This window comes from Oncorhynchus clarkii, unplaced genomic scaffold (assembly GCF_045791955.1).
Source record: "Oncorhynchus clarkii lewisi isolate Uvic-CL-2024 unplaced genomic scaffold, UVic_Ocla_1.0 unplaced_contig_5774_pilon_pilon, whole genome shotgun sequence".
In the NCBI taxonomy this organism is placed as follows: Eukaryota; Metazoa; Chordata; class Actinopteri; order Salmoniformes; family Salmonidae; genus Oncorhynchus; species Oncorhynchus clarkii.
The window spans coordinates 24,594-49,498 of record NW_027258538.1 but is presented as its reverse complement, the minus strand read 5'-3'; the positions used below and the strand labels follow the sequence as shown (position 1 = coordinate 49,498).

General features: G+C 40.7%; 36 non-coding genes across 36 annotated transcripts; all 36 read right to left on the bottom strand.

Moving 5' to 3' along the window:
• Nucleotides 1-239: 239 nt before the first annotated feature.
• On the bottom strand, nt 240-311 carry trnah-gug (transfer RNA histidin (anticodon GUG)). Its single transcript has one exon. It is a non-coding gene; the product is annotated as a tRNA-His (tRNA).
• Nucleotides 312-595: 284 nt separating this feature from the next.
• Nucleotides 596-669, bottom strand: trnat-agu (transfer RNA threonine (anticodon AGU)). Its single transcript has one exon. It is a non-coding gene; the product is annotated as a tRNA-Thr (tRNA).
• A 946-nt stretch (nt 670-1,615) lies between these two features.
• Nucleotides 1,616-1,687, bottom strand: trnah-gug (transfer RNA histidin (anticodon GUG)). The gene has a single exon. It is a non-coding gene; the product is annotated as a tRNA-His (tRNA).
• A 283-nt stretch (nt 1,688-1,970) lies between these two features.
• On the bottom strand, nt 1,971-2,044 carry trnat-agu (transfer RNA threonine (anticodon AGU)). The gene has a single exon. It is a non-coding gene; the product is annotated as a tRNA-Thr (tRNA).
• A 946-nt stretch (nt 2,045-2,990) lies between these two features.
• On the bottom strand, nt 2,991-3,062 carry trnah-gug (transfer RNA histidin (anticodon GUG)). The gene has a single exon. It is a non-coding gene; the product is annotated as a tRNA-His (tRNA).
• A 284-nt stretch (nt 3,063-3,346) lies between these two features.
• Nucleotides 3,347-3,420, bottom strand: trnat-agu (transfer RNA threonine (anticodon AGU)). Its single transcript has one exon. It is a non-coding gene; the product is annotated as a tRNA-Thr (tRNA).
• Nucleotides 3,421-4,366: 946 nt separating this feature from the next.
• trnah-gug (transfer RNA histidin (anticodon GUG)) lies at nt 4,367-4,438 on the bottom strand. Its single transcript has one exon. It is a non-coding gene; the product is annotated as a tRNA-His (tRNA).
• Nucleotides 4,439-4,722: 284 nt separating this feature from the next.
• Nucleotides 4,723-4,796, bottom strand: trnat-agu (transfer RNA threonine (anticodon AGU)). Its single transcript has one exon. It is a non-coding gene; the product is annotated as a tRNA-Thr (tRNA).
• Nucleotides 4,797-5,742: 946 nt separating this feature from the next.
• Nucleotides 5,743-5,814, bottom strand: trnah-gug (transfer RNA histidin (anticodon GUG)). Its single transcript has one exon. It is a non-coding gene; the product is annotated as a tRNA-His (tRNA).
• A 284-nt stretch (nt 5,815-6,098) lies between these two features.
• Nucleotides 6,099-6,172, bottom strand: trnat-agu (transfer RNA threonine (anticodon AGU)). Its single transcript has one exon. It is a non-coding gene; the product is annotated as a tRNA-Thr (tRNA).
• A 946-nt stretch (nt 6,173-7,118) lies between these two features.
• trnah-gug (transfer RNA histidin (anticodon GUG)) lies at nt 7,119-7,190 on the bottom strand. Its single transcript has one exon. It is a non-coding gene; the product is annotated as a tRNA-His (tRNA).
• A 284-nt stretch (nt 7,191-7,474) lies between these two features.
• Nucleotides 7,475-7,548, bottom strand: trnat-agu (transfer RNA threonine (anticodon AGU)). Its single transcript has one exon. It is a non-coding gene; the product is annotated as a tRNA-Thr (tRNA).
• A 946-nt stretch (nt 7,549-8,494) lies between these two features.
• On the bottom strand, nt 8,495-8,566 carry trnah-gug (transfer RNA histidin (anticodon GUG)). Its single transcript has one exon. It is a non-coding gene; the product is annotated as a tRNA-His (tRNA).
• A 284-nt stretch (nt 8,567-8,850) lies between these two features.
• trnat-agu (transfer RNA threonine (anticodon AGU)) lies at nt 8,851-8,924 on the bottom strand. Its single transcript has one exon. It is a non-coding gene; the product is annotated as a tRNA-Thr (tRNA).
• A 946-nt stretch (nt 8,925-9,870) lies between these two features.
• On the bottom strand, nt 9,871-9,942 carry trnah-gug (transfer RNA histidin (anticodon GUG)). Its single transcript has one exon. It is a non-coding gene; the product is annotated as a tRNA-His (tRNA).
• Nucleotides 9,943-10,226: 284 nt separating this feature from the next.
• Nucleotides 10,227-10,300, bottom strand: trnat-agu (transfer RNA threonine (anticodon AGU)). The gene has a single exon. It is a non-coding gene; the product is annotated as a tRNA-Thr (tRNA).
• Nucleotides 10,301-11,246: 946 nt separating this feature from the next.
• trnah-gug (transfer RNA histidin (anticodon GUG)) lies at nt 11,247-11,318 on the bottom strand. Its single transcript has one exon. It is a non-coding gene; the product is annotated as a tRNA-His (tRNA).
• Nucleotides 11,319-11,602: 284 nt separating this feature from the next.
• On the bottom strand, nt 11,603-11,676 carry trnat-agu (transfer RNA threonine (anticodon AGU)). Its single transcript has one exon. It is a non-coding gene; the product is annotated as a tRNA-Thr (tRNA).
• A 946-nt stretch (nt 11,677-12,622) lies between these two features.
• trnah-gug (transfer RNA histidin (anticodon GUG)) lies at nt 12,623-12,694 on the bottom strand. Its single transcript has one exon. It is a non-coding gene; the product is annotated as a tRNA-His (tRNA).
• A 284-nt stretch (nt 12,695-12,978) lies between these two features.
• Nucleotides 12,979-13,052, bottom strand: trnat-agu (transfer RNA threonine (anticodon AGU)). Its single transcript has one exon. It is a non-coding gene; the product is annotated as a tRNA-Thr (tRNA).
• Nucleotides 13,053-13,998: 946 nt separating this feature from the next.
• On the bottom strand, nt 13,999-14,070 carry trnah-gug (transfer RNA histidin (anticodon GUG)). The gene has a single exon. It is a non-coding gene; the product is annotated as a tRNA-His (tRNA).
• A 284-nt stretch (nt 14,071-14,354) lies between these two features.
• On the bottom strand, nt 14,355-14,428 carry trnat-agu (transfer RNA threonine (anticodon AGU)). The gene has a single exon. It is a non-coding gene; the product is annotated as a tRNA-Thr (tRNA).
• A 946-nt stretch (nt 14,429-15,374) lies between these two features.
• trnah-gug (transfer RNA histidin (anticodon GUG)) lies at nt 15,375-15,446 on the bottom strand. The gene has a single exon. It is a non-coding gene; the product is annotated as a tRNA-His (tRNA).
• Nucleotides 15,447-15,730: 284 nt separating this feature from the next.
• On the bottom strand, nt 15,731-15,804 carry trnat-agu (transfer RNA threonine (anticodon AGU)). Its single transcript has one exon. It is a non-coding gene; the product is annotated as a tRNA-Thr (tRNA).
• Nucleotides 15,805-16,750: 946 nt separating this feature from the next.
• trnah-gug (transfer RNA histidin (anticodon GUG)) lies at nt 16,751-16,822 on the bottom strand. Its single transcript has one exon. It is a non-coding gene; the product is annotated as a tRNA-His (tRNA).
• Nucleotides 16,823-17,106: 284 nt separating this feature from the next.
• On the bottom strand, nt 17,107-17,180 carry trnat-agu (transfer RNA threonine (anticodon AGU)). Its single transcript has one exon. It is a non-coding gene; the product is annotated as a tRNA-Thr (tRNA).
• A 946-nt stretch (nt 17,181-18,126) lies between these two features.
• trnah-gug (transfer RNA histidin (anticodon GUG)) lies at nt 18,127-18,198 on the bottom strand. The gene has a single exon. It is a non-coding gene; the product is annotated as a tRNA-His (tRNA).
• Nucleotides 18,199-18,482: 284 nt separating this feature from the next.
• On the bottom strand, nt 18,483-18,556 carry trnat-agu (transfer RNA threonine (anticodon AGU)). The gene has a single exon. It is a non-coding gene; the product is annotated as a tRNA-Thr (tRNA).
• Nucleotides 18,557-19,502: 946 nt separating this feature from the next.
• trnah-gug (transfer RNA histidin (anticodon GUG)) lies at nt 19,503-19,574 on the bottom strand. The gene has a single exon. It is a non-coding gene; the product is annotated as a tRNA-His (tRNA).
• Nucleotides 19,575-19,858: 284 nt separating this feature from the next.
• trnat-agu (transfer RNA threonine (anticodon AGU)) lies at nt 19,859-19,932 on the bottom strand. Its single transcript has one exon. It is a non-coding gene; the product is annotated as a tRNA-Thr (tRNA).
• A 946-nt stretch (nt 19,933-20,878) lies between these two features.
• Nucleotides 20,879-20,950, bottom strand: trnah-gug (transfer RNA histidin (anticodon GUG)). Its single transcript has one exon. It is a non-coding gene; the product is annotated as a tRNA-His (tRNA).
• A 284-nt stretch (nt 20,951-21,234) lies between these two features.
• On the bottom strand, nt 21,235-21,308 carry trnat-agu (transfer RNA threonine (anticodon AGU)). Its single transcript has one exon. It is a non-coding gene; the product is annotated as a tRNA-Thr (tRNA).
• Nucleotides 21,309-22,254: 946 nt separating this feature from the next.
• On the bottom strand, nt 22,255-22,326 carry trnah-gug (transfer RNA histidin (anticodon GUG)). Its single transcript has one exon. It is a non-coding gene; the product is annotated as a tRNA-His (tRNA).
• Nucleotides 22,327-22,610: 284 nt separating this feature from the next.
• trnat-agu (transfer RNA threonine (anticodon AGU)) lies at nt 22,611-22,684 on the bottom strand. Its single transcript has one exon. It is a non-coding gene; the product is annotated as a tRNA-Thr (tRNA).
• Nucleotides 22,685-23,630: 946 nt separating this feature from the next.
• On the bottom strand, nt 23,631-23,702 carry trnah-gug (transfer RNA histidin (anticodon GUG)). The gene has a single exon. It is a non-coding gene; the product is annotated as a tRNA-His (tRNA).
• A 284-nt stretch (nt 23,703-23,986) lies between these two features.
• trnat-agu (transfer RNA threonine (anticodon AGU)) lies at nt 23,987-24,060 on the bottom strand. The gene has a single exon. It is a non-coding gene; the product is annotated as a tRNA-Thr (tRNA).
• Nucleotides 24,061-24,905: the final 845 nt, after the last annotated feature.

The following is a 24,905-nucleotide window of genomic DNA, read 5'->3' as shown; positions in this document are numbered from 1 at the left end:
TCAGAATCATATACTATTTCTTCATAATGTTGGTCGTTCGAGGACACTGCATTTCTCATTTGGCTCTCGAGCTTAAAAATGGTAAAAACGTCTGAAACAGCAGATGAATCATTTCGTGTAAGTAATTAACCTACAATATGGTGGGGAACTTTGTCAAACGGCAGAGTTGCTGAGTTTCTTAGCTTGCATAGCAAGTCTTAACTCATTCAAAAAACAACCCTTCTAAAATTACATTGCAGTGCCGTGACCCGGATTCGAACCGGGGTTGCTGCGACCACAACGCAGAGTACTAACCACTATACGATCACGGCCGGCTACAAGAGGTGGCTTTGTAAAGCCTACATAGGCTGTGAAAGTGATGTGCACAAGCTGGCTAAACTCTTTTCATTTTGGTCTCGATAATGAATAAACTGAAGAAACAGTGGAGCTTTACACAGTCGGTAGGTTTTTTCTCATTCAAAAAGTGCCCTTTTTCCGTGACATTGGAATATCTCAATTGCATCCTCCTCACGTCATCTCTAATTCTCTAAACCCATTGGTGAGAAAACCTGAGTGCCCTCCCCTCTGACCTTCTCCACCAATGTGAACAATAAAAAGGTACTGCTGAGATTTGAACTCAGGATCTCCTGTTTACTAGACAGGCACTTTAACCAACTAAGCCACAGCACCCATAAAAGTCATATATGTTGCAGATGTGAACACCCACACCTATTTGAATCAAACCAGTCTCATTAATTTAACCCACATCTCTGTCTAGCAAAATCACATCACAAAAGAGATGTCTTTTACTAATATTGGAAACGATACAGACACCTTCAATTGTCTAGCAACAGGGTTTCTTAAGCTACGTTTTGGGACGCAAAGTGGGCCTGAGCATGTGAGAGGCAGTGTTGCCAAATCCTCAGGAAGGAAAGTAGCTATTGCTGGTCCTAAAAGTAGCTAGAAGTCGCTAAATGACGTCATCACATAATTTTCATAATTGGCCAAGTGGATGTAATTGTGATTGACGCTGTAGGAGAGAGGAATAACGCCTCGGGAGAGACAAAAAGTGAGTAAAAAACACCCTAAGTATGTTTAGAACTACAATTGAACTTTCTTCTGTCGATTCTTGTCTTTTTTCTGAATACTCACTAAATATAGCGACAAAGTCGCTAAGTTGGCAACACTGGTGAGAGGTGGGTAGCGAGATATCAGTAATCAATGGTAATCACATACTATTTCTTCGTAACTATGATCATTCGAGGACAGTACATTTTTCATTTGGGTCTCGAGATGAATAAACTCAAGAACCTCTGACATGAATTCTTAAACTATGATTTGGGACCCAAAGCGGTTATTAACATGTCATAGGTGGGTCGCGAGATATGAGTGAACATTCAGAATCATATACTATTTCTTCATAATGTTGGTCGTTCGAGGACACTGCATTTCTCATTTGGCTCTCGAGCTTAAAAATGGTAAAAACGTCTGAAACAGCAGATGAATCATTTCGTGTAAGTAATTAACCTACAATATGGTGGGGAACTTTGTCAAACGGCAGAGTTGCTGAGTTTCTTAGCTTGCATAGTAAGTCTTAACTCATTCAAAAAACAACCCTTCTAAAATTACATTGCAGTGCCGTGACCCGGATTCGAACCGGGGTTGCTGCGACCACAACGCAGAGTACTAACCACTATACGATCACGGCCGGCTACAAGAGTGGCTTTGTAAAGCCTACATAGGCTGTGAAAGTGATGTGCACAAGCTGGCTAAACTCTTTTCATTTTGGTCTCGATAATGAATAAACTGAAGAAACAGTGGAGCTTTACACAGTCGGTAGGTTTTTTCTCATTCAAAAAGTGCCCTTTTTCCGTGACATTGGAATATCTCAATTGCATCCTCCTCACGTCATCTCTAATTCTCTAAACCCATTGGTGAGAAAACCTGAGTGCCCTCCCCTCTGACCTTCTCCACCAATGTGAACAATAAAAAGGTACTGCTGAGATTTGAACTCAGGATCTCCTGTTTACTAGACAGGCACTTTAACCAACTAAGCCACAGCACCCATAAAAGTCATATATGTTGCAGATGTGAACACCCACACCTATTTGAATCAAACCAGTCTCATTAATTTAACCCACATCTCTGTCTAGCAAAATCACATCACAAAAGAGATGTCTTTTACTAATATTGGAAACGATACAGACACCTTCAATTGTCTAGCAACAGGGTTTCTTAAGCTACGTTTTGGGACGCAAAGTGGGCCTGAGCATGTGAGAGGCAGTGTTGCCAAATCCTCAGGAAGGAAAGTAGCTATTGCTGGTCCTAAAAGTAGCTAGAAGTCGCTAAATGACGTCATCACATAATTTTCATAATTGGCCAAGTGGATGTAATTGTGATTGACGCTGTAGGAGAGAGGAATAACGCCTCGGGAGAGACAAAAAGTGAGTAAAAAACACCCTAAGTATGTTTAGAACTACAATTGAACTTTCTTCTGTCGATTCTTGTCTTTTTTCTGAATACTCACTAAATATAGCGACAAAGTCGCTAAGTTGGCAACACTGGTGAGAGGTGGGTAGCGAGATATCAGTAATCAATGGTAATCACATACTATTTCTTCGTAACTATGATCATTCGAGGACAGTACATTTTTCATTTGGGTCTCGAGATGAATAAACTCAAGAACCTCTGACATGAATTCTTAAACTATGATTTGGGACCCAAAGCGGTTATTAACATGTCATAGGTGGGTCGCGAGATATGAGTGAACATTCAGAATCATATACTATTTCTTCATAATGTTGGTCGTTCGAGGACACTGCATTTCTCATTTGGCTCTCGAGCTTAAAAATGGTAAAAACGTCTGAAACAGCAGATGAATCATTTCGTGTAAGTAATTAACCTACAATATGGTGGGGAACTTTGTCAAACGGCAGAGTTGCTGAGTTTCTTAGCTTGCATAGCAAGTCTTAACTCATTCAAAAAACAACCCTTCTAAAATTACATTGCAGTGCCGTGACCCGGATTCGAACCGGGGTTGCTGCGACCACAACGCAGAGTACTAACCACTATACGATCACGGCCGGCTACAAGAGCTGGCTTTGTAAAGCCTACATAGGCTGTGAAAGTGATGTGCACAAGCTGGCTAAACTCTTTTCATTTTGGTCTCGATAATGAATAAACTGAAGAAACAGTGGAGCTTTACACAGTCGGTAGGTTTTTTCTCATTCAAAAAGTGCCCTTTTTCCGTGACATTGGAATATCTCAATTGCATCCTCCTCACGTCATCTCTAATTCTCTAAACCCATTGGTGAGAAAACCTGAGTGCCCTCCCCTCTGACCTTCTCCACCAATGTGAACAATAAAAAGGTACTGCTGAGATTTGAACTCAGGATCTCCTGTTTACTAGACAGGCACTTTAACCAACTAAGCCACAGCACCCATAAAAGTCATATATGTTGCAGATGTGAACACCCACACCTATTTGAATCAAACCAGTCTCATTAATTTAACCCACATCTCTGTCTAGCAAAATCACATCACAAAAGAGATGTCTTTTACTAATATTGGAAACGATACAGACACCTTCAATTGTCTAGCAACAGGGTTTCTTAAGCTACGTTTTGGGACGCAAAGTGGGCCTGAGCATGTGAGAGGCAGTGTTGCCAAATCCTCAGGAAGGAAAGTAGCTATTGCTGGTCCTAAAAGTAGCTAGAAGTCGCTAAATGACGTCATCACATAATTTTCATAATTGGCCAAGTGGATGTAATTGTGATTGACGCTGTAGGAGAGAGGAATAACGTCTCGGGAGAGACAAAAAGTGAGTAAAAAACACCCTAAGTATGTTTAGAACTACAATTGAACTTTCTTCTGTCGATTCTTGTCTTTTTTCTGAATACTCACTAAATATAGCGACAAAGTCGCTAAGTTGGCAACACTGGTGAGAGGTGGGTAGCGAGATATCAGTAATCAATGGTAATCACATACTATTTCTTCGTAACTATGATCATTCGAGGACAGTACATTTTTCATTTGGGTCTCGAGATGAATAAACTCAAGAACCTCTGACATGAATTCTTAAACTATGATTTGGGACCCAAAGCGGTTATTAACATGTCATAGGTGGGTCGCGAGATATGAGTGAACATTCAGAATCATACACTATTTCTTCATAATGTTGGTCGTTCGAGGACACTGCATTTCTCATTTGGCTCTCGAGCTTAAAAATGGTAAAAACGTCTGAAACAGCAGATGAATCATTTCGTGTAAGTAATTAACCTACAATATGGTGGGGAACTTTGTCAAACGGCAGAGTTGCTGAGTTTCTTAGCTTGCATAGTAAGTCTTAACTCATTCAAAAAACAACCCTTCTAAAATTACATTGCAGTGCCGTGACCCGGATTCGAACCGGGGTTGCTGCGACCACAACGCAGAGTACTAACCACTATACGATCACGGCCGGCTACAAGAGCTGGCTTTGTAAAGCCTACATAGGCTGTGAAAGTGATGTGCACAAGCTGGCTAAACTCTTTTCATTTTGGTCTCGATAATGAATAAACTGAAGAAACAGTGGAGCTTTACACAGTCGGTAGGTTTTTTCTCATTCAAAAAGTGCCCTTTTTCCGTGACATTGGAATATCTCAATTGCATCCTCCTCACGTCATCTCTAATTCTCTAAACCCATTGGTGAGAAAACCTGAGTGCCCTCCCCTCTGACCTTCTCCACCAATGTGAACAATAAAAAGGTACTGCTGAGATTTGAACTCAGGATCTCCTGTTTACTAGACAGGCACTTTAACCAACTAAGCCACAGCACCCATAAAAGTCATATATGTTGCAGATGTGAACACCCACACCTATTTGAATCAAACCAGTCTCATTAATTTAACCCACATCTCTGTCTAGCAAAATCACATCACAAAAGAGATGTCTTTTACTAATATTGGAAACGATACAGACACCTTCAATTGTCTAGCAACAGGGTTTCTTAAGCTACGTTTTGGGACGCAAAGTGGGCCTGAGCATGTGAGAGGCAGTGTTGCCAAATCCTCAGGAAGGAAAGTAGCTATTGCTGGTCCTAAAAGTAGCTAGAAGTCGCTAAATGACGTCATCACATAATTTTCATAATTGGCCAAGTGGATGTAATTGTGATTGACGCTGTAGGAGAGAGGAATAACGTCTCGGGAGAGACAAAAAGTGAGTAAAAAACACCCTAAGTATGTTTAGAACTACAATTGAACTTTCTTCTGTCGATTCTTGTCTTTTTTCTGAATACTCACTAAATATAGCGACAAAGTCGCTAAGTTGGCAACACTGGTGAGAGGTGGGTAGCGAGATATCAGTAATCAATGGTAATCACATACTATTTCTTCGTAACTATGATCATTCGAGGACAGTACATTTTTCATTTGGGTCTCGAGATGAATAAACTCAAGAACCTCTGACATGAATTCTTAAACTATGATTTGGGACCCAAAGCGGTTATTAACATGTCATAGGTGGGTCGCGAGATATGAGTGAACATTCAGAATCATACACTATTTCTTCATAATGTTGGTCGTTCGAGGACACTGCATTTCTCATTTGGCTCTCGAGCTTAAAAATGGTAAAAACGTCTGAAACAGCAGATGAATCATTTCGTGTAAGTAATTAACCTACAATATGGTGGGGAACTTTGTCAAACGGCAGAGTTGCTGAGTTTCTTAGCTTGCATAGTAAGTCTTAACTCATTCAAAAAACAACCCTTCTAAAATTACATTGCAGTGCCGTGACCCGGATTCGAACCGGGGTTGCTGCGACCACAACGCAGAGTACTAACCACTATACGATCACGGCCGGCTACAAGAGCTGGCTTTGTAAAGCCTACATAGGCTGTGAAAGTGATGTGCACAAGCTGGCTAAACTCTTTTCATTTTGGTCTCGATAATGAATAAACTGAAGAAACAGTGGAGCTTTACACAGTCGGTAGGTTTTTTCTCATTCAAAAAGTGCCCTTTTTCCGTGACATTGGAATATCTCAATTGCATCCTCCTCACGTCATCTCTAATTCTCTAAACCCATTGGTGAGAAAACCTGAGTGCCCTCCCCTCTGACCTTCTCCACCAATGTGAACAATAAAAAGGTACTGCTGAGATTTGAACTCAGGATCTCCTGTTTACTAGACAGGCACTTTAACCAACTAAGCCACAGCACCCATAAAAGTCATATATGTTGCAGATGTGAACACCCACACCTATTTGAATCAAACCAGTCTCATTAATTTAACCCACATCTCTGTCTAGCAAAATCACATCACAAAAGAGATGTCTTTTACTAATATTGGAAACGATACAGACACCTTCAATTGTCTAGCAACAGGGTTTCTTAAGCTACGTTTTGGGACGCAAAGTGGGCCTGAGCATGTGAGAGGCAGTGTTGCCAAATCCTCAGGAAGGAAAGTAGCTATTGCTGGTCCTAAAAGTAGCTAGAAGTCGCTAAATGACGTCATCACATAATTTTCATAATTGGCCAAGTGGATGTAATTGTGATTGACGCTGTAGGAGAGAGGAATAACGTCTCGGGAGAGACAAAAAGTGAGTAAAAAACACCCTAAGTATGTTTAGAACTACAATTGAACTTTCTTCTGTCGATTCTTGTCTTTTTTCTGAATACTCACTAAATATAGCGACAAAGTCGCTAAGTTGGCAACACTGGTGAGAGGTGGGTAGCGAGATATCAGTAATCAATGGTAATCACATACTATTTCTTCGTAACTATGATCATTCGAGGACAGTACATTTTTCATTTGGGTCTCGAGATGAATAAACTCAAGAACCTCTGACATGAATTCTTAAACTATGATTTGGGACCCAAAGCGGTTATTAACATGTCATAGGTGGGTCGCGAGATATGAGTGAACATTCAGAATCATACACTATTTCTTCATAATGTTGGTCGTTCGAGGACACTGCATTTCTCATTTGGCTCTGGAGCTTAAAAATGGTAAAAACGTCTGAAACAGCAGATGAATCATTTCGTGTAAGTAATTAACCTACAATATGGTGGGGAACTTTGTCAAACGGCAGAGTTGCTGAGTTTCTTAGCTTGCATAGTAAGTCTTAACTCATTCAAAAAACAACCCTTCTAAAATTACATTGCAGTGCCGTGACCCGGATTCGAACCGGGGTTGCTGCGACCACAACGCAGAGTACTAACCACTATACGATCACGGCCGGCTACAAGAGCTGGCTTTGTAAAGCCTACATAGGCTGTGAAAGTGATGTGCACAAGCTGGCTAAACTCTTTTCATTTTGGTCTCGATAATGAATAAACTGAAGAAACAGTGGAGCTTTACACAGTCGGTAGGTTTTTTCTCATTCAAAAAGTGCCCTTTTTCCGTGACATTGGAATATCTCAATTGCATCCTCCTCACGTCATCTCTAATTCTCTAAACCCATTGGTGAGAAAACCTGAGTGCCCTCCCCTCTGACCTTCTCCACCAATGTGAACAATAAAAAGGTACTGCTGAGATTTGAACTCAGGATCTCCTGTTTACTAGACAGGCACTTTAACCAACTAAGCCACAGCACCCATAAAAGTCATATATGTTGCAGATGTGAACACCCACACCTATTTGAATCAAACCAGTCTCATTAATTTAACCCACATCTCTGTCTAGCAAAATCACATCACAAAAGAGATGTCTTTTACTAATATTGGAAACGATACAGACACCTTCAATTGTCTAGCAACAGGGTTTCTTAAGCTACGTTTTGGGACGCAAAGTGGGCCTGAGCATGTGAGAGGCAGTGTTGCCAAATCCTCAGGAAGGAAAGTAGCTATTGCTGGTCCTAAAAGTAGCTAGAAGTCGCTAAATGACGTCATCACATAATTTTCATAATTGGCCAAGTGGATGTAATTGTGATTGACGCTGTAGGAGAGAGGAATAACGCCTCGGGAGAGACAAAAAGTGAGTAAAAAACACCCTAAGTATGTTTAGAACTACAATTGAACTTTCTTCTGTCGATTCTTGTCTTTTTTCTGAATACTCACTAAATATAGCGACAAAGTCGCTAAGTTGGCAACACTGGTGAGAGGTGGGTAGCGAGATATCAGTAATCAATGGTAATCACATACTATTTCTTCGTAACTATGATCATTCGAGGACAGTACATTTTTCATTTGGGTCTCGAGATGAATAAACTCAAGAACCTCTGACATGAATTCTTAAACTATGATTTGGGACCCAAAGCGGTTATTAACATGTCATAGGTGGGTCGCGAGATATGAGTGAACATTCAGAATCATATACTATTTCTTCATAATGTTGGTCGTTCGAGGACACTGCATTTCTCATTTGGCTCTCGAGCTTAAAAATGGTAAAAACGTCTGAAACAGCAGATGAATCATTTCGTGTAAGTAATTAACCTACAATATGGTGGGGAACTTTGTCAAACGGCAGAGTTGCTGAGTTTCTTAGCTTGCATAGCAAGTCTTAACTCATTCAAAAAACAACCCTTCTAAAATTACATTGCAGTGCCGTGACCCGGATTCGAACCGGGGTTGCTGCGACCACAACGCAGAGTACTAACCACTATACGATCACGGCCGGCTACAAGAGCTGGCTTTGTAAAGCCTACATAGGCTGTGAAAGTGATGTGCACAAGCTGGCTAAACTCTTTTCATTTTGGTCTCGATAATGAATAAACTGAAGAAACAGTGGAGCTTTACACAGTCGGTAGGTTTTTTCTCATTCAAAAAGTGCCCTTTTTCCGTGACATTGGAATATCTCAATTGCATCCTCCTCACGTCATCTCTAATTCTCTAAACCCATTGGTGAGAAAACCTGAGTGCCCTCCCCTCTGACCTTCTCCACCAATGTGAACAATAAAAAGGTACTGCTGAGATTTGAACTCAGGATCTCCTGTTTACTAGACAGGCACTTTAACCAACTAAGCCACAGCACCCATAAAAGTCATATATGTTGCAGATGTGAACACCCACACCTATTTGAATCAAACCAGTCTCATTAATTTAACCCACATCTCTGTCTAGCAAAATCACATCACAAAAGAGATGTCTTTTACTAATATTGGAAACGATACAGACACCTTCAATTGTCTAGCAACAGGGTTTCTTAAGCTACGTTTTGGGACGCAAAGTGGGCCTGAGCATGTGAGAGGCAGTGTTGCCAAATCCTCAGGAAGGAAAGTAGCTATTGCTGGTCCTAAAAGTAGCTAGAAGTCGCTAAATGACGTCATCACATAATTTTCATAATTGGCCAAGTGGATGTAATTGTGATTGACGCTGTAGGAGAGAGGAATAACGCCTCGGGAGAGACAAAAAGTGAGTAAAAAACACCCTAAGTATGTTTAGAACTACAATTGAACTTTCTTCTGTCGATTCTTGTCTTTTTTCTGAATACTCACTAAATATAGCGACAAAGTCGCTAAGTTGGCAACACTGGTGAGAGGTGGGTAGCGAGATATCAGTAATCAATGGTAATCACATACTATTTCTTCGTAACTATGATCATTCGAGGACAGTACATTTTTCATTTGGGTCTCGAGATGAATAAACTCAAGAACCTCTGACATGAATTCTTAAACTATGATTTGGGACCCAAAGCGGTTATTAACATGTCATAGGTGGGTCGCGAGATATGAGTGAACATTCAGAATCATATACTATTTCTTCATAATGTTGGTCGTTCGAGGACACTGCATTTCTCATTTGGCTCTCGAGCTTAAAAATGGTAAAAACGTCTGAAACAGCAGATGAATCATTTCGTGTAAGTAATTAACCTACAATATGGTGGGGAACTTTGTCAAACGGCAGAGTTGCTGAGTTTCTTAGCTTGCATAGCAAGTCTTAACTCATTCAAAAAACAACCCTTCTAAAATTACATTGCAGTGCCGTGACCCGGATTCGAACCGGGGTTGCTGCGACCACAACGCAGAGTACTAACCACTATACGATCACGGCCGGCTACAAGAGGTGGCTTTGTAAAGCCTACATAGGCTGTGAAAGTGATGTGCACAAGCTGGCTAAACTCTTTTCATTTTGGTCTCGATAATGAATAAACTGAAGAAACAGTGGAGCTTTACACAGTCGGTAGGTTTTTTCTCATTCAAAAAGTGCCCTTTTTCCGTGACATTGGAATATCTCAATTGCATCCTCCTCACGTCATCTCTAATTCTCTAAACCCATTGGTGAGAAAACCTGAGTGCCCTCCCCTCTGACCTTCTCCACCAATGTGAACAATAAAAAGGTACTGCTGAGATTTGAACTCAGGATCTCCTGTTTACTAGACAGGCACTTTAACCAACTAAGCCACAGCACCCATAAAAGTCATATATGTTGCAGATGTGAACACCCACACCTATTTGAATCAAACCAGTCTCATTAATTTAACCCACATCTCTGTCTAGCAAAATCACATCACAAAAGAGATGTCTTTTACTAATATTGGAAACGATACAGACACCTTCAATTGTCTAGCAACAGGGTTTCTTAAGCTACGTTTTGGGACGCAAAGTGGGCCTGAGCATGTGAGAGGCAGTGTTGCCAAATCCTCAGGAAGGAAAGTAGCTATTGCTGGTCCTAAAAGTAGCTAGAAGTCGCTAAATGACGTCATCACATAATTTTCATAATTGGCCAAGTGGATGTAATTGTGATTGACGCTGTAGGAGAGAGGAATAACGCCTCGGGAGAGACAAAAAGTGAGTAAAAAACACCCTAAGTATGTTTAGAACTACAATTGAACTTTCTTCTGTCGATTCTTGTCTTTTTTCTGAATACTCACTAAATATAGCGACAAAGTCGCTAAGTTGGCAACACTGGTGAGAGGTGGGTAGCGAGATATCAGTAATCAATGGTAATCACATACTATTTCTTCGTAACTATGATCATTCGAGGACAGTACATTTTTCATTTGGGTCTCGAGATGAATAAACTCAAGAACCTCTGACATGAATTCTTAAACTATGATTTGGGACCCAAAGCGGTTATTAACATGTCATAGGTGGGTCGCGAGATATGAGTGAACATTCAGAATCATATACTATTTCTTCATAATGTTGGTCGTTCGAGGACACTGCATTTCTCATTTGGCTCTCGAGCTTAAAAATGGTAAAAACGTCTGAAACAGCAGATGAATCATTTCGTGTAAGTAATTAACCTACAATATGGTGGGGAACTTTGTCAAACGGCAGAGTTGCTGAGTTTCTTAGCTTGCATAGTAAGTCTTAACTCATTCAAAAAACAACCCTTCTAAAATTACATTGCAGTGCCGTGACCCGGATTCGAACCGGGGTTGCTGCGACCACAACGCAGAGTACTAACCACTATACGATCACGGCCGGCTACAAGAGCTGGCTTTGTAAAGCCTACATAGGCTGTGAAAGTGATGTGCACAAGCTGGCTAAACTCTTTTCATTTTGGTCTCGATAATGAATAAACTGAAGAAACAGTGGAGCTTTACACAGTCGGTAGGTTTTTTCTCATTCAAAAAGTGCCCTTTTTCCGTGACATTGGAATATCTCAATTGCATCCTCCTCACGTCATCTCTAATTCTCTAAACCCATTGGTGAGAAAACCTGAGTGCCCTCCCCTCTGACCTTCTCCACCAATGTGAACAATAAAAAGGTACTGCTGAGATTTGAACTCAGGATCTCCTGTTTACTAGACAGGCACTTTAACCAACTAAGCCACAGCACCCATAAAAGTCATATATGTTGCAGATGTGAACACCCACACCTATTTGAATCAAACCAGTCTCATTAATTTAACCCACATCTCTGTCTAGCAAAATCACATCACAAAAGAGATGTCTTTTACTAATATTGGAAACGATACAGACACCTTCAATTGTCTAGCAACAGGGTTTCTTAAGCTACGTTTTGGGACGCAAAGTGGGCCTGAGCATGTGAGAGGCAGTGTTGCCAAATCCTCAGGAAGGAAAGTAGCTATTGCTGGTCCTAAAAGTAGCTAGAAGTCGCTAAATGACGTCATCACATAATTTTCATAATTGGCCAAGTGGATGTAATTGTGATTGACGCTGTAGGAGAGAGGAATAACGCCTCGGGAGAGACAAAAAGTGAGTAAAAAACACCCTAAGTATGTTTAGAACTACAATTGAACTTTCTTCTGTCGATTCTTGTCTTTTTTCTGAATACTCACTAAATATAGCGACAAAGTCGCTAAGTTGGCAACACTGGTGAGAGGTGGGTAGCGAGATATCAGTAATCAATGGTAATCACATACTATTTCTTCGTAACTATGATCATTCGAGGACAGTACATTTTTCATTTGGGTCTCGAGATGAATAAACTCAAGAACCTCTGACATGAATTCTTAAACTATGATTTGGGACCCAAAGCGGTTATTAACATGTCATAGGTGGGTCGCGAGATATGAGTGAACATTCAGAATCATATACTATTTCTTCATAATGTTGGTCGTTCGAGGACACTGCATTTCTCATTTGGCTCTCGAGCTTAAAAATGGTAAAAACGTCTGAAACAGCAGATGAATCATTTCGTGTAAGTAATTAACCTACAATATGGTGGGGAACTTTGTCAAACGGCAGAGTTGCTGAGTTTCTTAGCTTGCATAGCAAGTCTTAACTCATTCAAAAAACAACCCTTCTAAAATTACATTGCAGTGCCGTGACCCGGATTCGAACCGGGGTTGCTGCGACCACAACGCAGAGTACTAACCACTATACGATCACGGCCGGCTACAAGAGCTGGCTTTGTAAAGCCTACATAGGCTGTGAAAGTGATGTGCACAAGCTGGCTAAACTCTTTTCATTTTGGTCTCGATAATGAATAAACTGAAGAAACAGTGGAGCTTTACACAGTCGGTAGGTTTTTTCTCATTCAAAAAGTGCCCTTTTTCCGTGACATTGGAATATCTCAATTGCATCCTCCTCACGTCATCTCTAATTCTCTAAACCCATTGGTGAGAAAACCTGAGTGCCCTCCCCTCTGACCTTCTCCACCAATGTGAACAATAAAAAGGTACTGCTGAGATTTGAACTCAGGATCTCCTGTTTACTAGACAGGCACTTTAACCAACTAAGCCACAGCACCCATAAAAGTCATATATGTTGCAGATGTGAACACCCACACCTATTTGAATCAAACCAGTCTCATTAATTTAACCCACATCTCTGTCTAGCAAAATCACATCACAAAAGAGATGTCTTTTACTAATATTGGAAACGATACAGACACCTTCAATTGTCTAGCAACAGGGTTTCTTAAGCTACGTTTTGGGACGCAAAGTGGGCCTGAGCATGTGAGAGGCAGTGTTGCCAAATCCTCAGGAAGGAAAGTAGCTATTGCTGGTCCTAAAAGTAGCTAGAAGTCGCTAAATGACGTCATCACATAATTTTCATAATTGGCCAAGTGGATGTAATTGTGATTGACGCTGTAGGAGAGAGGAATAACGTCTCGGGAGAGACAAAAAGTGAGTAAAAAACACCCTAAGTATGTTTAGAACTACAATTGAACTTTCTTCTGTCGATTCTTGTCTTTTTTCTGAATACTCACTAAATATAGCGACAAAGTCGCTAAGTTGGCAACACTGGTGAGAGGTGGGTAGCGAGATATCAGTAATCAATGGTAATCACATACTATTTCTTCGTAACTATGATCATTCGAGGACAGTACATTTTTCATTTGGGTCTCGAGATGAATAAACTCAAGAACCTCTGACATGAATTCTTAAACTATGATTTGGGACCCAAAGCGGTTATTAACATGTCATAGGTGGGTCGCGAGATATGAGTGAACATTCAGAATCATACACTATTTCTTCATAATGTTGGTCGTTCGAGGACACTGCATTTCTCATTTGGCTCTCGAGCTTAAAAATGGTAAAAACGTCTGAAACAGCAGATGAATCATTTCGTGTAAGTAATTAACCTACAATATGGTGGGGAACTTTGTCAAACGGCAGAGTTGCTGAGTTTCTTAGCTTGCATAGTAAGTCTTAACTCATTCAAAAAACAACCCTTCTAAAATTACATTGCAGTGCCGTGACCCGGATTCGAACCGGGGTTGCTGCGACCACAACGCAGAGTACTAACCACTATACGATCACGGCCGGCTACAAGAGCTGGCTTTGTAAAGCCTACATAGGCTGTGAAAGTGATGTGCACAAGCTGGCTAAACTCTTTTCATTTTGGTCTCGATAATGAATAAACTGAAGAAACAGTGGAGCTTTACACAGTCGGTAGGTTTTTTCTCATTCAAAAAGTGCCCTTTTTCCGTGACATTGGAATATCTCAATTGCATCCTCCTCACGTCATCTCTAATTCTCTAAACCCATTGGTGAGAAAACCTGAGTGCCCTCCCCTCTGACCTTCTCCACCAATGTGAACAATAAAAAGGTACTGCTGAGATTTGAACTCAGGATCTCCTGTTTACTAGACAGGCACTTTAACCAACTAAGCCACAGCACCCATAAAAGTCATATATGTTGCAGATGTGAACACCCACACCTATTTGAATCAAACCAGTCTCATTAATTTAACCCACATCTCTGTCTAGCAAAATCACATCACAAAAGAGATGTCTTTTACTAATATTGGAAACGATACAGACACCTTCAATTGTCTAGCAACAGGGTTTCTTAAGCTACGTTTTGGGACGCAAAGTGGGCCTGAGCATGTGAGAGGCAGTGTTGCCAAATCCTCAGGAAGGAAAGTAGCTATTGCTGGTCCTAAAAGTAGCTAGAAGTCGCTAAATGACGTCATCACATAATTTTCATAATTGGCCAAGTGGATGTAATTGTGATTGACGCTGTAGGAGAGAGGAATAACGTCTCGGGAGAGACAAAAAGTGAGTAAAAAACACCCTAAGTATGTTTAGAACTACAATTGAACTTTCTTCTGTCGATTCTTGTCTTTTTTCTGAATACTCACTAAATATAGCGACAAAGTCGCTAAGTTGGCAACACTGGTGAGAGGTGGGTAGCGAGATATCAGTAATCAATGGTAATCACATACTATTTCTTCGTAACTATGATCATTCGAGGACAGTACATTTTTCATTTGGGTCTCGAGATGAATAAACTCAAGAACCTCTGACATGAATTCTTAAACTATGATTTGGGACCCAAAGCGGTTATTAACATGTCATAGGTGGGTCGCGAGATATGAGTGAACATTCAGAATCATACACTATTTCTTCATAATGTTGGTCGTTCGAGGACACTGCATTTCTCATTTGGCTCTCGAGCTTAAAAATGGTAAAAACGTCTGAAACAGCAGATGAATCATTTCGTGTAAGTAATTAACCTACAATATGGTGGGGAACTTTGTCAAACGGCAGAGTTGCTGAGTTTCTTAGCTTGCATAGCAAGTCTTAACTCATTCAAAAAACAACCCTTCTAAAATTACATTGCAGTGCCGTGACCCGGATTCGAACCGGGGTTGCTGCGACCACAACGCAGAGTACTAACCACTATACGATCACGGCCGGCTACAAGAGCTGGCTTTGTAAAGCCTACATAGGCTGTGAAAGTGATGTGCACAAGCTGGCTAAACTCTTTTCATTTTGGTCTCGATAATGAATAAACTGAAGAAACAGTGGAGCTTTACACAGTCGGTAGGTTTTTTCTCATTCAAAAAGTGCCCTTTTTCCGTGACATTGGAATATCTCAATTGCATCCTCCTCACGTCATCTCTAATTCTCTAAACCCATTGGTGAGAAAACCTGAGTGCCCTCCCCTCTGACCTTCTCCACCAATGTGAACAATAAAAAGGTACTGCTGAGATTTGAACTCAGGATCTCCTGTTTACTAGACAGGCACTTTAACCAACTAAGCCACAGCACCCATAAAAGTCATATATGTTGCAGATGTGAACACCCACACCTATTTGAATCAAACCAGTCTCATTAATTTAACCCACATCTCTGTCTAGCAAAATCACATCACAAAAGAGATGTCTTTTACTAATATTGGAAACGATACAGACACCTTCAATTGTCTAGCAACAGGGTTTCTTAAGCTACGTTTTGGGACGCAAAGTGGGCCTGAGCATGTGAGAGGCAGTGTTGCCAAATCCTCAGGAAGGAAAGTAGCTATTGCTGGTCCTAAAAGTAGCTAGAAGTCGCTAAATGACGTCATCACATAATTTTCATAATTGGCCAAGTGGATGTAATTGTGATTGACGCTGTAGGAGAGAGGAATAACGTCTCGGGAGAGACAAAAAGTGAGTAAAAAACACCCTAAGTATGTTTAGAACTACAATTGAACTTTCTTCTGTCGATTCTTGTCTTTTTTCTGAATACTCACTAAATATAGCGACAAAGTCGCTAAGTTGGCAACACTGGTGAGAGGTGGGTAGCGAGATATCAGTAATCAATGGTAATCACATACTATTTCTTCGTAACTATGATCATTCGAGGACAGTACATTTTTCATTTGGGTCTCGAGATGAATAAACTCAAGAACCTCTGACATGAATTCTTAAACTATGATTTGGGACCCAAAGCGGTTATTAACATGTCATAGGTGGGTCGCGAGATATGAGTGAACATTCAGAATCATACACTATTTCTTCATAATGTTGGTCGTTCGAGGACACTGCATTTCTCATTTGGCTCTCGAGCTTAAAAATGGTAAAAACGTCTGAAACAGCAGATGAATCATTTCGTGTAAGTAATTAACCTACAATATGGTGGGGAACTTTGTCAAACGGCAGAGTTGCTGAGTTTCTTAGCTTGCATAGTAAGTCTTAACTCATTCAAAAAACAACCCTTCTAAAATTACATTGCAGTGCCGTGACCCGGATTCGAACCGGGGTTGCTGCGACCACAACGCAGAGTACTAACCACTATACGATCACGGCCGGCTACAAGAGCTGGCTTTGTAAAGCCTACATAGGCTGTGAAAGTGATGTGCACAAGCTGGCTAAACTCTTTTCATTTTGGTCTCGATAATGAATAAACTGAAGAAACAGTGGAGCTTTACACAGTCGGTAGGTTTTTTCTCATTCAAAAAGTGCCCTTTTTCCGTGACATTGGAATATCTCAATTGCATCCTCCTCACGTCATCTCTAATTCTCTAAACCCATTGGTGAGAAAACCTGAGTGCCCTCCCCTCTGACCTTCTCCACCAATGTGAACAATAAAAAGGTACTGCTGAGATTTGAACTCAGGATCTCCTGTTTACTAGACAGGCACTTTAACCAACTAAGCCACAGCACCCATAAAAGTCATATATGTTGCAGATGTGAACACCCACACCTATTTGAATCAAACCAGTCTCATTAATTTAACCCACATCTCTGTCTAGCAAAATCACATCACAAAAGAGATGTCTTTTACTAATATTGGAAACGATACAGACACCTTCAATTGTCTAGCAACAGGGTTTCTTAAGCTACGTTTTGGGACGCAAAGTGGGCCTGAGCATGTGAGAGGCAGTGTTGCCAAATCCTCAGGAAGGAAAGTAGCTATTGCTGGTCCTAAAAGTAGCTAGAAGTCGCTAAATGACGTCATCACATAATTTTCATAATTGGCCAAGTGGATGTAATTGTGATTGACGCTGTAGGAGAGAGGAATAACGTCTCGGGAGAGACAAAAAGTGAGTAAAAAACACCCTAAGTATGTTTAGAACTACAATTGAACTTTCTTCTGTCGATTCTTGTCTTTTTTCTGAATACTCACTAAATATAGCGACAAAGTCGCTAAGTTGGCAACACTGGTGAGAGGTGGGTAGCGAGATATCAGTAATCAATGGTAATCACATACTATTTCTTCGTAACTATGATCATTCGAGGACAGTACATTTTTCATTTGGGTCTCGAGATGAATAAACTCAAGAACCTCTGACATGAATTCTTAAACTATGATTTGGGACCCAAAGCGGTTATTAACATGTCATAGGTGGGTCGCGAGATATGAGTGAACATTCAGAATCATACACTATTTCTTCATAATGTTGGTCGTTCGAGGACACTGCATTTCTCATTTGGCTCTCGAGCTTAAAAATGGTAAAAACGTCTGAAACAGCAGATGAATCATTTCGTGTAAGTAATTAACCTACAATATGGTGGGGAACTTTGTCAAACGGCAGAGTTGCTGAGTTTCTTAGCTTGCATAGTAAGTCTTAACTCATTCAAAAAACAACCCTTCTAAAATTACATTGCAGTGCCGTGACCCGGATTCGAACCGGGGTTGCTGCGACCACAACGCAGAGTACTAACCACTATACGATCACGGCCGGCTACAAGAGCTGGCTTTGTAAAGCCTACATAGGCTGTGAAAGTGATGTGCACAAGCTGGCTAAACTCTTTTCATTTTGGTCTCGATAATGAATAAACTGAAGAAACAGTGGAGCTTTACACAGTCGGTAGGTTTTTTCTCATTCAAAAAGTGCCCTTTTTCCGTGACATTGGAATATCTCAATTGCATCCTCCTCACGTCATCTCTAATTCTCTAAACCCATTGGTGAGAAAACCTGAGTGCCCTCCCCTCTGACCTTCTCCACCAATGTGAACAATAAAAAGGTACTGCTGAGATTTGAACTCAGGATCTCCTGTTTACTAGACAGGCACTTTAACCAACTAAGCCACAGCACCCATAAAAGTCATATATGTTGCAGATGTGAACACCCACACCTATTTGAATCAAACCAGTCTCATTAATTTAACCCACATCTCTGTCTAGCAAAATCACATCACAAAAGAGATGTCTTTTACTAATATTGGAAACGATACAGACACCTTCAATTGTCTAGCAACAGGGTTTCTTAAGCTACGTTTTGGGACGCAAAGTGGGCCTGAGCATGTGAGAGGCAGTGTTGCCAAATCCTCAGGAAGGAAAGTAGCTATTGCTGGTCCTAAAAGTAGCTAGAAGTCGCTAAATGACGTCATCACATAATTTTCATAATTGGCCAAGTGGATGTAATTGTGATTGACGCTGTAGGAGAGAGGAATAACGTCTCGGGAGAGACAAAAAGTGAGTAAAAAACACCCTAAGTATGTTTAGAACTACAATTGAACTTTCTTCTGTCGATTCTTGTCTTTTTTCTGAATACTCACTAAATATAGCGACAAAGTCGCTAAGTTGGCAACACTGGTGAGAGGTGGGTAGCGAGATATCAGTAATCAATGGTAATCACATACTATTTCTTCGTAACTATGATCATTCGAGGACAGTACATTTTTCATTTGGGTCTCGAGATGAATAAACTCAAGAACCTCTGACATGAATTCTTAAACTATGATTTGGGACCCAAAGCGGTTATTAACATGTCATAGGTGGGTCGCGAGATATGAGTGAACATTCAGAATCATACACTATTTCTTCATAATGTTGGTCGTTCGAGGACACTGCATTTCTCATTTGGCTCTCGAGCTTAAAAATGGTAAAAACGTCTGAAACAGCAGATGAATCATTTCGTGTAAGTAATTAACCTACAATATGGTGGGGAACTTTGTCAAACGGCAGAGTTGCTGAGTTTCTTAGCTTGCATAGTAAGTCTTAACTCATTCAAAAAACAACCCTTCTAAAATTACATTGCAGTGCCGTGACCCGGATTCGAACCGGGGTTGCTGCGACCACAACGCAGAGTACTAACCACTATACGATCACGGCCGGCTACAAGAGCTGGCTTTGTAAAGCCTACATAGGCTGTGAAAGTGATGTGCACAAGCTGGCTAAACTCTTTTCATTTTGGTCTCGATAATGAATAAACTGAAGAAACAGTGGAGCTTTACACAGTCGGTAGGTTTTTTCTCATTCAAAAAGTGCCCTTTTTCCGTGACATTGGAATATCTCAATTGCATCCTCCTCACGTCATCTCTAATTCTCTAAACCCATTGGTGAGAAAACCTGAGTGCCCTCCCCTCTGACCTTCTCCACCAATGTGAACAATAAAAAGGTACTGCTGAGATTTGAACTCAGGATCTCCTGTTTACTAGACAGGCACTTTAACCAACTAAGCCACAGCACCCATAAAAGTCATATATGTTGCAGATGTGAACACCCACACCTATTTGAATCAAACCAGTCTCATTAATTTAACCCACATCTCTGTCTAGCAAAATCACATCACAAAAGAGATGTCTTTTACTAATATTGGAAACGATACAGACACCTTCAATTGTCTAGCAACAGGGTTTCTTAAGCTACGTTTTGGGACGCAAAGTGGGCCTGAGCATGTGAGAGGCAGTGTTGCCAAATCCTCAGGAAGGAAAGTAGCTATTGCTGGTCCTAAAAGTAGCTAGAAGTCGCTAAATGACGTCATCACATAATTTTCATAATTGGCCAAGTGGATGTAATTGTGATTGACGCTGTAGGAGAGAGGAATAACGTCTCGGGAGAGACAAAAAGTGAGTAAAAAACACCCTAAGTATGTTTAGAACTACAATTGAACTTTCTTCTGTCGATTCTTGTCTTTTTTCTGAATACTCACTAAATATAGCGACAAAGTCGCTAAGTTGGCAACACTGGTGAGAGGTGGGTAGCGAGATATCAGTAATCAATGGTAATCACATACTATTTCTTCGTAACTATGATCATTCGAGGACAGTACATTTTTCATTTGGGTCTCGAGATGAATAAACTCAAGAACCTCTGACATGAATTCTTAAACTATGATTTGGGACCCAAAGCGGTTATTAACATGTCATAGGTGGGTCGCGAGATATGAGTGAACATTCAGAATCATACACTATTTCTTCATAATGTTGGTCGTTCGAGGACACTGCATTTCTCATTTGGCTCTCGAGCTTAAAAATGGTAAAAACGTCTGAAACAGCAGATGAATCATTTCGTGTAAGTAATTAACCTACAATATGGTGGGGAACTTTGTCAAACGGCAGAGTTGCTGAGTTTCTTAGCTTGCATAGCAAGTCTTAACTCATTCAAAAAACAACCCTTCTAAAATTACATTGCAGTGCCGTGACCCGGATTCGAACCGGGGTTGCTGCGACCACAACGCAGAGTACTAACCACTATACGATCACGGCCGGCTACAAGAGCTGGCTTTGTAAAGCCTACATAGGCTGTGAAAGTGATGTGCACAAGCTGGCTAAACTCTTTTCATTTTGGTCTCGATAATGAATAAACTGAAGAAACAGTGGAGCTTTACACAGTCGGTAGGTTTTTTCTCATTCAAAAAGTGCCCTTTTTCCGTGACATTGGAATATCTCAATTGCATCCTCCTCACGTCATCTCTAATTCTCTAAACCCATTGGTGAGAAAACCTGAGTGCCCTCCCCTCTGACCTTCTCCACCAATGTGAACAATAAAAAGGTACTGCTGAGATTTGAACTCAGGATCTCCTGTTTACTAGACAGGCACTTTAACCAACTAAGCCACAGCACCCATAAAAGTCATATATGTTGCAGATGTGAACACCCACACCTATTTGAATCAAACCAGTCTCATTAATTTAACCCACATCTCTGTCTAGCAAAATCACATCACAAAAGAGATGTCTTTTACTAATATTGGAAACGATACAGACACCTTCAATTGTCTAGCAACAGGGTTTCTTAAGCTACGTTTTGGGACGCAAAGTGGGCCTGAGCATGTGAGAGGCAGTGTTGCCAAATCCTCAGGAAGGAAAGTAGCTATTGCTGGTCCTAAAAGTAGCTAGAAGTCGCTAAATGACGTCATCACATAATTTTCATAATTGGCCAAGTGGATGTAATTGTGATTGACGCTGTAGGAGAGAGGAATAACGTCTCGGGAGAGACAAAAAGTGAGTAAAAAACACCCTAAGTATGTTTAGAACTACAATTGAACTTTCTTCTGTCGATTCTTGTCTTTTTTCTGAATACTCACTAAATATAGCGACAAAGTCGCTAAGTTGGCAACACTGGTGAGAGGTGGGTAGCGAGATATCAGTAATCAATGGTAATCACATACTATTTCTTCGTAACTATGATCATTCGAGGACAGTACATTTTTCATTTGGGTCTCGAGATGAATAAACTCAAGAACCTCTGACATGAATTCTTAAACTATGATTTGGGACCCAAAGCGGTTATTAACATGTCATAGGTGGGTCGCGAGATATGAGTGAACATTCAGAATCATACACTATTTCTTCATAATGTTGGTCGTTCGAGGACACTGCATTTCTCATTTGGCTCTCGAGCTTAAAAATGGTAAAAACGTCTGAAACAGCAGATGAATCATTTCGTGTAAGTAATTAACCTACAATATGGTGGGGAACTTTGTCAAACGGCAGAGTTGCTGAGTTTCTTAGCTTGCATAGTAAGTCTTAACTCATTCAAAAAACAACCCTTCTAAAATTACATTGCAGTGCCGTGACCCGGATTCGAACCGGGGTTGCTGCGACCACAACGCAGAGTACTAACCACTATACGATCACGGCCGGCTACAAGAGCTGGCTTTGTAAAGCCTACATAGGCTGTGAAAGTGATGTGCACAAGCTGGCTAAACTCTTTTCATTTTGGTCTCGATAATGAATAAACTGAAGAAACAGTGGAGCTTTACACAGTCGGTAGGTTTTTTCTCATTCAAAAAGTGCCCTTTTTCCGTGACATTGGAATATCTCAATTGCATCCTCCTCACGTCATCTCTAATTCTCTAAACCCATTGGTGAGAAAACCTGAGTGCCCTCCCCTCTGACCTTCTCCACCAATGTGAACAATAAAAAGGTACTGCTGAGATTTGAACTCAGGATCTCCTGTTTACTAGACAGGCACTTTAACCAACTAAGCCACAGCACCCATAAAAGTCATATATGTTGCAGATGTGAACACCCACACCTATTTGAATCAAACCAGTCTCATTAATTTAACCCACATCTCTGTCTAGCAAAATCACATCACAAAAGAGATGTCTTTTACTAATATTGGAAACGATACAGACACCTTCAATTGTCTAGCAACAGGGTTTCTTAAGCTACGTTTTGGGACGCAAAGTGGGCCTGAGCATGTGAGAGGCAGTGTTGCCAAATCCTCAGGAAGGAAAGTAGCTATTGCTGGTCCTAAAAGTAGCTAGAAGTCGCTAAATGACGTCATCACATAATTTTCATAATTGGCCAAGTGGATGTAATTGTGATTGACGCTGTAGGAGAGAGGAATAACGTCTCGGGAGAGACAAAAAGTGAGTAAAAAACACCCTAAGTATGTTTAGAACTACAATTGAACTTTCTTCTGTCGATTCTTGTCTTTTTTCTGAATACTCACTAAATATAGCGACAAAGTCGCTAAGTTGGCAACACTGGTGAGAGGTGGGTAGCGAGATATCAGTAATCAATGGTAATCACATACTATTTCTTCGTAACTATGATCATTCGAGGACAGTACATTTTTCATTTGGGTCTCGAGATGAATAAACTCAAGAACCTCTGACATGAATTCTTAAACTATGATTTGGGACCCAAAGCGGTTATTAACATGTCATAGGTGGGTCGCGAGATATGAGTGAACATTCAGAATCATACACTATTTCTTCATAATGTTGGTCGTTCGAGGACACTGCATTTCTCATTTGGCTCTCGAGCTTAAAAATGGTAAAAACGTCTGAAACAGCAGATGAATCATTTCGTGTAAGTAATTAACCTACAATATGGTGGGGAACTTTGTCAAACGGCAGAGTTGCTGAGTTTCTTAGCTTGCATAGTAAGTCTTAACTCATTCAAAAAACAACCCTTCTAAAATTACATTGCAGTGCCGTGACCCGGATTCGAACCGGGGTTGCTGCGACCACAACGCAGAGTACTAACCACTATACGATCACGGCCGGCTACAAGAGCTGGCTTTGTAAAGCCTACATAGGCTGTGAAAGTGATGTGCACAAGCTGGCTAAACTCTTTTCATTTTGGTCTCGATAATGAATAAACTGAAGAAACAGTGGAGCTTTACACAGTCGGTAGGTTTTTTCTCATTCAAAAAGTGCCCTTTTTCCGTGACATTGGAATATCTCAATTGCATCCTCCTCACGTCATCTCTAATTCTCTAAACCCATTGGTGAGAAAACCTGAGTGCCCTCCCCTCTGACCTTCTCCACCAATGTGAACAATAAAAAGGTACTGCTGAGATTTGAACTCAGGATCTCCTGTTTACTAGACAGGCACTTTAACCAACTAAGCCACAGCACCCATAAAAGTCATATATGTTGCAGATGTGAACACCCACACCTATTTGAATCAAACCAGTCTCATTAATTTAACCCACATCTCTGTCTAGCAAAATCACATCACAAAAGAGATGTCTTTTACTAATATTGGAAACGATACAGACACCTTCAATTGTCTAGCAACAGGGTTTCTTAAGCTACGTTTTGGGACGCAAAGTGGGCCTGAGCATGTGAGAGGCAGTGTTGCCAAATCCTCAGGAAGGAAAGTAGCTATTGCTGGTCCTAAAAGTAGCTAGAAGTCGCTAAATGACGTCATCACATAATTTTCATAATTGGCCAAGTGGATGTAATTGTGATTGACGCTGTAGGAGAGAGGAATAACGCCTCGGGAGAGACAAAAAGTGAGTAAAAAACACCCTAAGTATGTTTAGAACTACAATTGAACTTTCTTCTGTCGATTCTTGTCTTTTTTCTGAATACTCACTAAATATAGCGACAAAGTCGCTAAGTTGGCAACACTGGTGAGAGGTGGGTAGCGAGATATCAGTAATCAATGGTAATCACATACTATTTCTTCGTAACTATGATCATTCGAGGACAGTACATTTTTCATTTGGGTCTCGAGATGAATAAACTCAAGAACCTCTGACATGAATTCTTAAACTATGATTTGGGACCCAAAGCGGTTATTAACATGTCATAGGTGGGTCGCGAGATATGAGTGAACATTCAGAATCATACACTATTTCTTCATAATGTTGGTCGTTCGAGGACACTGCATTTCTCATTTGGCTCTCGAGCTTAAAAATGGTAAAAACGTCTGAAACAGCAGATGAATCATTTCGTGTAAGTAATTAACCTACAATA